The sequence below is a fragment of the Phyllostomus hastatus genome, unplaced genomic scaffold (genome assembly GCF_019186645.2).
Source record: "Phyllostomus hastatus isolate PE091 unplaced genomic scaffold, TTU_PhHast_1.1 phas_contig_65, whole genome shotgun sequence".
NCBI lineage: Eukaryota > Metazoa > Chordata > Mammalia > Chiroptera > Phyllostomidae > Phyllostomus > Phyllostomus hastatus.
In genome coordinates this window covers 4,748,112-4,759,277 of record NW_025333932.1, presented here as the reverse complement: position 1 = coordinate 4,759,277, position 11,166 = coordinate 4,748,112, and positions in this window count along the sequence as shown.

Below are 11,166 nucleotides of genomic sequence, written 5' to 3'. Positions count from 1 at the left end.
AGGTGGCGGGCAAGGTGACCCTCACTTAAACAACTGGTGGGAAGGACCCACCAAACAAAGAACCAACAACGATCTAAACCCAAAGACAAACACAGAGCCAATGTAAAGGACATCCCAAGACCTGTGAGCTTGGGATATCAAGGAGGTTGCACCACTGAATCTCACAGGTTTTCTATCATAGATGTTCACACCATAAACCCAGGGAGTCAGAACAGATCAATTTAAGAAGCTGAGGCTAACAAGAAGAGTCTCATAAACAATGGGAAGGCAAAGAAACAATCCCCAAATGAAAGGAAAGGAGGAAGCCTCAGAAAGAATGCTAAATGAAATAGATGCAACTCAACTATCAGACACTGAGTTCAAACCAATGGTTATCAGGAAGCTCAATGAGCTCACAGTGAATTACCAGAAACTGCAGGGAAACTACAATGAACTCACTGCAAACTATATCAACATGAAAAAGGAAATAGAAACTACCAACAAGGGCTAAGAAGAAATGAAGAATGCCATTTCTGAACCGAGGAACACAGTAGAAAGAATGAAAAGCAGGATCAATAAAGCAGAAGATCAGAACGGTGAGCTGGAGGACAAAGTAGAAAAAAACACCCAGAAAGAGCAAGAAAGGGAAAAGAGGCTCAGAACGAACAAAGGGGGATTAAGAGAAATGCAAGACAATATGATATGTAATGTTGGCATAATAAGGATACCAGAAGGAGAAGAAGAACATCAAGGGATAGTAAACCTATTTGAAAAAGTGATGATGGAAAACTTCCCTAATTTGATGAGAGAAAAAGTCACACAAATCCAGGAAACACAAAGAGTCCCAATCAAGAGGAACCCAGAGGCCTACTTCAAGACACACATTAATTAAAATGGCAAAATTCCAAGACAAAGAGAGAATCTTAAAGGCAGCAACACAGAAGCAGGAAGTAGCATACAAGGCAACCTCAGTAAGGTTAGCAGCTGACTTCTCAGTGGAAACACTCCAAGCCAGAAGAGAATGGAAAGAAATATTGCAAGTAATGAGGACCAGAGGCCTGAAACCAAGGCTACTTTACCCAGCAAGGCTCTCAATCGAGATAGAAGGCCAAATAAGAAGCTTCCCAGAAAAAAGAAGTCTAAAAGAATACCCTTCCACCAAACCAGCTCTGCAAGAGATGCTAAAGAGGCTGCTTTAAGGAAAGGAAGGAAAAGAGAGAGAGAGAGAGAGAGAGAGAGAGAGAGAGAGAGAGAGAGAGAGAGAAACAAAGGTATGAAAATGGCAATGAATAAGTACCTATCAATAATAACCTTAAATGTAAATGGGTTAGGTGCTCCAATCAAAACACGTGGAATACCTGAATGGATATGAAAGCATGACCCATCCATATGCTGCCTACAAGAGAACCACCTCAGAACAAAAGACCTACACAGACTGAAAGTGAAGGGCTGGAAACAAATTTTCCAAGCAAATCAACAGGGAAAAAAGCTGGGGTACTAATACTCATATCAGACAAAATAGACCTCAGAAAAGGACCCAGAAGGTCACTTCATAATATTCAAGGGAAGAATCCACCAAGAAGACATAAACATTGTAAATATATATGCACCCAACATGGAAGCACCTAAATACATAAAGAAAATATTAGAGGACTTCAAGAAATATATCAACAGCAACACAATTATAGTAGGGGATTTTAACACCCCACTCTCAAAAATGGACAGATCTTCCAAACAAAATATCAACAAAGATATTGTGGCATTGAACAGTGCACTAGATGAAATGGACTTAACTGATATATACAGAACCCTTCCTCCCAAAGAAGCTAAATATACATTCTTTCCAATGCACATGGAACATTTTCAAAGATAGACCACATGATAGGACACAAAACAAGTATCAACAAATTCAAGAAAATTGAAATTATAAAAAGCATTTTCTCTGACCACAAGGGACTGAAACTAGAGACCAACCCAAAGGGGAAAAACCCAAAACACTCAAAATCATGGAGATTGAATAGTGTGCTAATATGGGTCAAGAATGAAATTATGGGTAAACAATGAATGAAATTAGGAAAGAAATCAAAAACTTTTGGGGAAAAATGAAAATGAGCTCACAACAACCCAAAAGTTATGGGACACAGTGAAGGCAGTCCTGAGAGGGAAGTTCATAGCAATACAGGCCTGCCTGAAAGAGATAGGAACATTTCAAATAAACAACCTAACCTTACACATACAAGAACCCTAGGAAGAACAACAAAGACAGCCCAGAGCAAGCAGAAGGAAGGAAATAACCAAGATCAGAGCAGAATTCAATGACATAGAGGCTAAAAACACAATTCTAAGGATCAATGAATCCAGGAGCTGGTTCTTTGAAAAGATAAACAAAATCAAAAAGCCTTTAAGCCCAGGCTGATCAGAGAGAGAGAGAGAGAGAGAGAGATGATCCAAATAAACATAACCAGAAATGAAAGAGGAGAGATTACAACTGATGCCACAGAAATACAAAGGATTGTAAGAAATTACTACGAAGAACTGTATGCCAAGAAATTTGAAAACCTGGGTGAAATGGACAAATTTCTAGAAAAAGATAATCTTCCAAAACTCAGTGAAGAAGAAGCAGAAAGCCTGAACAGATGAATAACAGCAGATGAAACCGAAGCAGTAATCAAAAAATTACTGACACACAAAAGCCCTGGACCTGATGGTTTCACAGGAGAATTCTGCAAAGCATTTAAGGAAGAGCTAACCCCTATTCCTTATATACTATTCCAAAAAATCCCAAATGATGGAAGGCTCCCAAAGTCTTTTTATGAAGCCAGCATCATCCTAATCCCAAAACCAGATAAAGGCACTACAAAGAAAGAAAACTTCAGGCCAATATCACTGATAAACATAGACACTAAAATCCACAACAAAATATTGTCAAACCACATCCAACAATACATTAAAAAGATCATATACCATCACAAAGTGGGATTCATCCCAGGGATGCAAGGATGGTTCAATATTCACAAATCAGTAAATGTAATATATCACATGAACAACAGCAAAGACAAAAATCACATGATCAAATCAATAGATGCAGAAAAAGCATTGGATAAGGTACAGCACCCGTTTGTGTTAAAAACACTCAGCAAAGTGGAAACAGAGGTTGCATTCCTCAACATAATAAAGGCCATATATGAGAGACTTACAGCCAACATCATACTCAATGGGCAAAAACTAAAATCTTTTCCACTAAGATCATTCTAATCCCAAACAAGAAAAGGTTGTCCACTTTCACCACTTTTATCCAATATAGTATTCGAAGTTTTAGTCACAGTGATCAGACAAGAAAAGGAAATAAAAGGCATCCAAATTGGAAAGGAGGAAACAAAACTGTCATTGTTTGCAGATGACATGATAGTGTACATAGAAAATCCTATAGACTTGGCCAAAAACTGCTCAACCTAATAAATGAATCTGCAAAACAGCAGGATACATAGTCAATATCCAGAAATCAAAGGCATTTTTGTATACCAACAATGAAACAGCAGAAGCAGAAATCAGGAAAAAAATCCCATTTCATATAGCAAAAAGAAAAATAAAATACCCAGGAATAAACCCAACCAAGGAGGTAAAAGACCTGTATTCAGAAAACTACAAATACTGGAGAAAAATCAAGGAAGACACAAACAAATGGAAACATACACCGTGTTCATGAATTGGAAGAATTAATATCATCAAAGTGTCCATACTACCCAAAGCAATTTACACATTCAATGCAATACCTATTAAAGTACCAATGGCATATTTCACAGACATAGAACAAACACTTCAACAATTTATATGTAACCATAAATGACCCTGAATAGCTGCTGCAATTTTGAGAAAAAAGAACAAAGGAGTGATCTTAATATCTCATACTAAACTATATTACAAGACCACTGTAATCAAAACAGCCTCGTACTGGCATAAAAACAGGCACATGGACCGATGGAACAGAACAGAGAGCCCAGAAATAAACCCAACTCTCTACAGTCAATTGATATTTGACAAAGGGACAGCAATATAAAATGGAGTAACAATAGCCTCTTTAACAAATGGTGTTGTGAAAACCAGACAGCTACATACAAAAAAATGAAATTTGAGCACCAACTTACACCATACACAAAAATAAATTCAAGGTGGATAAAAGATTTAAATATAAGTTGTGACACCATTAAAGTCCTAGAGGTGATCACCTAGAGGTGATAGGCAGGAAATCTCATATATTTCACACAGCAATGTTTTTACTGATATGTCCCCTGGAGCAAGGAACATAAAGGAAAGAATAAATGGGATCAAAATAAAAAAGCTTATGCATGGCTAAAGAAAACAGTATTAAAATAAAAAGAGAATCAACTGTATGGAAAAACATATTTGCCAATGATACCTCAGACAAGAGTTTAATCTCCAAAATATATAAAGAACTTACATGACTCCACTCTGAGAAGACAAGCAACCCAATTAAAAAATAGGCAAAAGTCCTGAACAGGTACTTCTCCAAGGAGGACATACAGAGGATCCAGAGACACATGAAAAGATGCTCAGTATCGCTAGCTCTCAGAGAGGTGCAAATTAAAACTACAGTGAGATACCACTTCACACCAGTCAAAATGGCCATCATAAACAAAGCAACAAACAACAAGTGTTGGAGAGGTTGTGAAGAAAAGTGGACTCTGGTGCACTGTTGGTGGGATTGCAGACTGGTACAAGCATTATGGAAAACAGTATGGAATTTCCTCAGAAAACTAAAAGTGGATCTGCCTTTTGGCCCAGCAATTCCACTGCTGGGATTATATACTAAGAACCCTGAAATACCAATCCAAAAGAACCTATGCACCCCAATGTTCATAATAGCACAATTTACAATAGCCAAGTGTTGGAAGCAACCTAGGTGCCCGTCAGTAAATGAACAGAACAAAAAACTATGGTACATTTGCACAATGGAATTCTATGAAGCAGAAAGAAAGAAGGAGCTCCTACCCTTTGTGACAGCATGGCTGGAACTGGAAAGCATTATGCTAAGCGAAACAAGCCAGGCAGTGAAAGACAAATACCATGTGATCTCACCTTTAACAGGAACCTAAACAAAACAAACAAACAAGCAAACTATAACCAAAGACACTGCAATTGAGAACAGACTGACAGTGACCAAAGGAGAGAGGGGAGGGAATTCCAAGGGAATTTCAGGGGGAATGGGAAGGGTTTACAGGAAGAAATATAAAGGACAGATGGACAAAAACTAGGGGGGTTGGAAATGGGAGAGAGGTGGGGAGGGATGGGAGTAAAGGACAGAAAAACTATACTTGAATAATTATTAAAGTAATATTAATAGAAAAATTATGGTACATTTACATAATGGAATTGTATGCAGCAGAAAAAAAGGAGCTCCTACCCTTTGCAACAGCATGTTTGGAAGTGGAAAGCATTAGGCTAAGTGAAATAAGCCAGGCAGTGAAATACAAATACCATATGATCTCACCTTTAACAGAACCTAAACAACAAAACAAACAAACAAGCAAAATATAACCAAAGACACTGAAATAGAGAACAGGCTGACAATCACCAGAGGGGAGAGGGGAGGGAATTTCAGGGCATTACAGGAACAAGCATAAAGGACACGAGGACAAAAATTAGGGAGGGGGTGGAAATGGGAGGGAGTGGGGAGGCCTGGGGGGTGGCCTGGGATGGGAATTAAAGACAGAAAACTGTACTCAAGCCCTGGCTGGCATAGCTCAGTGGATTGAGCGTGGGCTGCAAACCAAAGTGTCGCAGGTTCAATTCCCAGTCAGGGTACATGCCTGGGTTGCAGGCCATGACCCCCAGCAACCGCACATTGATGTTTCTCTCTCTCTATCTCCCTCCCTTCCCTCTCTAAAAATAAATAAATAAAATCTTAAAAAAAAAGAAAACTGTACTTGAACAACAATTAAAATAAAAATTTTTGAAAAGGAGGGATAAAGGAATAAAAGACAGATGGGCAAATGAAAACCATATACCAAGTGCAGGGGCCTCAAGGAGTTTCAGAGAAGATCAAGGAAAAATATATACACAAGATGGCAGGAGCATACTTAGCTTCATTGGACATTGCTTGGGCAGGCTTGCATGAGGGATGCCCCTCACAACCAAGACCAATGAGAAGCTAAGATGTGGGAAAGAAAGACAAGGAAATATAATCAAGACAGCAGGATATCTTGCAGGGGACTTACACTTTCCAGATGATGTCTCTTAGCAGCTTGGTAGGGAGCTTATCTGCCTGGTTATTGGAAGCTCCTCTGCATAGGTGACTTCCTCTGGGCATTTGCTGCTGACAAAAATATCTGCACACTTTACACCAATTGTGAAAAATATATTCTCATACAGAGATTAGACTCCCTATATACCAAATGAAATAATGCTGGCTGTAGGAAGGGAAATTATAAAAGCACAGAAACTGAAGACATAATTTAAGAATTCAAATCTTGGCTCCTGTATTTATTTTCTGGGTGATTCTGAGGAAGTTACTGAACTCCTCTGATCATCTATAAAATGAACATAATAGTAAAAGTACTCTCCTCACTGAATTATAGTGTGGATTGTGTGAGTTTATGTATAAATGGCTTAGACAGTGCCTGGTACAAAATAAGCATGATATGACAATGACTATTATTAGTGCTATTTTAGAAAGCATTCAATTGGCTTCTGAGTATTTCACACAGAAATGCCAGTTGTCTAGTACCTTTTAAATGTTTTAGAGTATGTATGTCATAAAGATGTTTTTTACTTTTTTTTAAATTTTTCAACTCAACCAATATGCTTCTAAATTCGCATATTACTTTAAACTACTTAATTGGGTTTACTTCTATTATCATGGTGCTTACACATAGTGTTAGTAATATAATCATTGGCTTTTGCTACTTTCTAAATTTGTGAGGATGTTGTCAAAGTATTTAGGCAACAGAACTCTAACATTTGGTTTGTGCTTTTATTCTGGCTTTACCTCAGAAAAACACAGAAAATATTTTTGGAAATCTGGAGAACTTATTTAAAATTAGTTACAGCTTTTTGTGACTTTGGCCAAGTTAGTGATATTCCATTTTTTCCATCTGCAAACTGACAGAATGAATGGTAGTTAGAGGAACACTAAGATGTTTATCTAACACACCATCAATCTTTGAAGAAATGTAAATTTATACACATACATACACTCACACACCAAATAGGCAGAGGTTGTCCAACAATAGTTCTCTAAGAAGTGTTAGATTTTTATTTGGTTTGTCAATTAAAACCATATCAAAGTTATGGGACATTCCCAGCACATCTGTTCTAGATAATATTCTTATAATTATTTCCTTCCATTGAACATCTTAGGAGTGCCAGGTGAATAAACCAAGTAGGAGCACATACCTTGTTACACAGTAACAACAGTCGCCAATTCTTCCTCTGATGTATAATTGAAGTCAATTAAAGACTTCTGATGGAATTCTTTAAGTTAAAACAAAGGTAATTTGAACTTAACAACTAAAAATGAACACTCACCTCTCAGCTAAGTGCAAACACAGGGTTTGGCTCATTTTTTTAACTGCAGGGTCTAGCATGCCACCCAGCAGCGACTGGTCACTGGAGGGATAGTCTGGGCCACAGGCTATGACTTCAGGACCACACTCCACACTGGTGCCAAGGACCAGTGTGACCCATAAAAAGGTGCCTATACCCCTGAAGCCAGATCTCAAAAGACCCCCTTTGTCCTGCTATCCAGGACAGTGTCAGAAAGTCAGATGGTTAGAGAGACACTTCCTAGAGCTGAACCTCACAGACAACCTGGGCATCTTCCCTGCACAGGCCATAAAGGAAATGGCTCAAATGACCTCCTCCACGCTTCTTTAGAAGTGCAGTGGGAGAACAGCTTGGTCCCAAGAGATGGCTCATAGGGCTGGGTCAGCACCTGTTTGCACAAGGCCCCACACTCCTGGCACTCCTGGATGCCAGAGCGCAGGTGCATCTGGGCTGGAGCGAACTGCTAAATTGCAAATGCGTATTCTGCTGACTTCCTGGCTTCCTGACAGCCTGATATCCAGGCTTTCTGGGTTTGCACCTGGGTCTGAGCCAGGCTGCAGGCTGGGAGGTCTCCAGGATACCCCAGAATGCTTCATAGTCCTCCTGTTGTGGAACAGAGTTGCTTCTGCTGAAATCAGATCTCTCAGGATCTCTGAGCCAGATCTCAGGAGAACTGGAAAGCCATCCCAGATCTGACCAGACCTATGTGGCATGGGAGCCACTAGTGAATCAATTGTCAGACAGGCCCAGATTTCCATTAGGTCAACAGCACCAGATGGACTATGACAGTAATCACCCTTGACTCTGAATTGATGAAGAATGGGAGGGCCAGCTGGCTCCAAGATTTCCTGGTGGGAGACAGTTTGATGCCTTGAGTGTAAGTGGCAGAGCTACTATACTCCAGCTTTCAGAAAAACTCAGCCTCCAGGCTCCCTGCAGTCTGTCCTGGGTCTGGGCCTTGTAGGGATAAATGGGCCCTCAGGCAGGAACTTCTGGGGAACATACCAGGATGCCAAGGTCCAGCCCTATACATAAGAGAGATGCCCATTCCCCTGAAGTAGACCTTAAGGGATCATTGTTCTGCCATCCAGGACATGTAGGGAGGTTGGCTAACTAGAGACCCCTTGAAGAGCTGACTCCTACGGAGCCCAGGGTATCTTCCCTGCATAGGCCACAGGGGGTCTGTCCAAAGGACCTTCTCTATGCCACACTAGGAGGGCTATCGGGGAACCACTGGCCCCACGAAAAATAGTTGCAAAGATTGCCAAGGTTCAGTAATTTTCACAGGGTCACTTTCAGTGTTTGCTTAATACTAACCCATCCACATAAAGTAAACTTCCAAGACACTAAAAAAGGATAAGTCTGAGAACAAATTGAACCATTTCCAGAGCTCAGAAAATAATCAATCTCTAATCAACCTGGAGTGGAGATTCCTATATCACTGGGAACACATAATAGAGAATCCAGATAGACCAGGCCTTAGTAAGAGGCTAAATTATGTCTACATAGTGATAAAGAGAAAATATTAAAAGCTGCCAAAGAATAAACTATGTAGACATGAATACAAATTGAATGATTATAAAAGTTTCTTCAGAAAATAACATAAATCAGAAGTCATCAAAATGATATCTTTAAAATGCAAAAAGCAAACAAGTGTCAACATCGAGAATTCTATATCTAATTAAAAAGCTTCTTGAAAATGAAAGCACAATAAAGACTTTTTAGAACACCTGTAATAAAAAATTTTGAGTGAACAAAAATGTAATTAAGTGACTGAAAATCTATAATTTGAGTACTATCAAGTACTGGAGGCTCTTATCAAAGGAAGACAAATACAATATTTTCTCACTTATATGTGGAATCTAATGAACAAAATAAACTGATGAACAAAATAGAAACAGAGGCATGGATACATGAAACAGACTGGCAGCTATCAGAGAGGAGGCAGGTGCAAGGATACTGGATTAAAGAAGGGATTAACAAAGAACATATATGCATAACCTATAGACACAGACAACAGTATGGTGATGGCCTGAGGAAGGGGGAGGAGTGAGGGCTAGATAGGGGTGGACAAAGCATGGGGGGAGGAATGGGAAAATATGTAATAATGTCAACAATAAAAAATAAATAAAATTAAAATTAAAATGCTAAAAAGTCATCTACTAGGCCATAATATGCTATCTAAACTTTTAAATGACTTAATAAGATAGACAATAATTTTACCAAGTATAAAATTGGTACATTTTATGGATGCATTTTTAAGTTTCCCTTGTGGGTTATAATTATCTAGTGAGGTAAGTGGCATAACATCAGTGTGGCCTATCTAGTGCAAAGAAATGAAAATATATGGCAAAAGAAACTACAATAGCAAGACCTGGGACTATTCTATATTCTTTAAAGGCTATTAACTATGGACTTTGAGAGATGCCTTAAATAATATTGAATGGATTATTACTTCAACCGTTATAGTATTGCTTAGTAATTCAAGAAAAGGAACACCAATATTCAAACTACCTTTAATATAAACTATTTTTCTCAGCCAAGCACCCTTTGCAAAAAAATGTTCTTATTGTTGCACCATTGTAAGAGTTTGTTTATCTACCTTGTCCCAAAAATCTATGTGCTCTCTTATTCTGACTTGGCACATCTTAATACACTTCCCCAGCTTTTAATTAAAAATTTGAGCAGAAAAGGCTAAACAGCCTACTGGTAAAAGGATGAATTTTTTCATAACTGCTTTGCTGCATGGGGAAAATAATGTTGGATATACAATTCATACCAGAATATATAAAGGCATATTATATTTGGATTAAAAACCTGAAGGTAAAAAGTAAAACTATAGAGCTAATAGACAAAATTATAGAAAAGTATTTTTGCAACTTTGGCAATTGGAGGAACTTCTTAAACAAATATCAGAAGGTAGAATATTAATGGTTTTGATTGCATAAATAATAAGTACTTGTATTCAGATATGACATCATAAGCAAAAATAACAGGGTGAAAAAATATTTAAATACAAGATGGTAGAGGAGTAAGTGGAAGTAGCACAAACCTCCTCCCAGAACCAAATTGTAATTACAACTAAATTATAAAGAAATCATCCTGAATAATCAACTGAACACTAGCTAGAGATAGAAGCCTTATAACCAAGGACAGACAGAAAAAAACACTTCACCACAACATGACTGGTAGAAAGTGCAGAGGAGGCATGAGAGAGCTGGCTGAGCTCCCACAGGTGGCAGCTGAAGTGCCAGAGGGATATTTTAGTACCAGAGGGCTTACTGGTGAGAAGTAGGGTCTAAACCCCAAGTTGAGACTCCTAATCTACCAGAGCTGGGAAAGAAATTCAGATAACATCCAGCTGTGAAAAGCAGAGGATCCTGTCCACCAAGGAGAGATGGCTGGTGATGCAGAGAGTCTCTTAAAGGGCCAATGCACAAAATTGTGTTTGTAGCCAGTTATCTGGATTCTCTTAGGGGAAGAGGTGGGGCAGATGGACTAAGATGCATAAGGAGATTCTAGGGCTGATGGCTCTGGGGAGAGAACTGAAGAAACAACCAGGAGGATTCCTGTGCCAAGTCACCCCCATACCATAGGAGCCATATTTCACAGGCAGAGCAATAT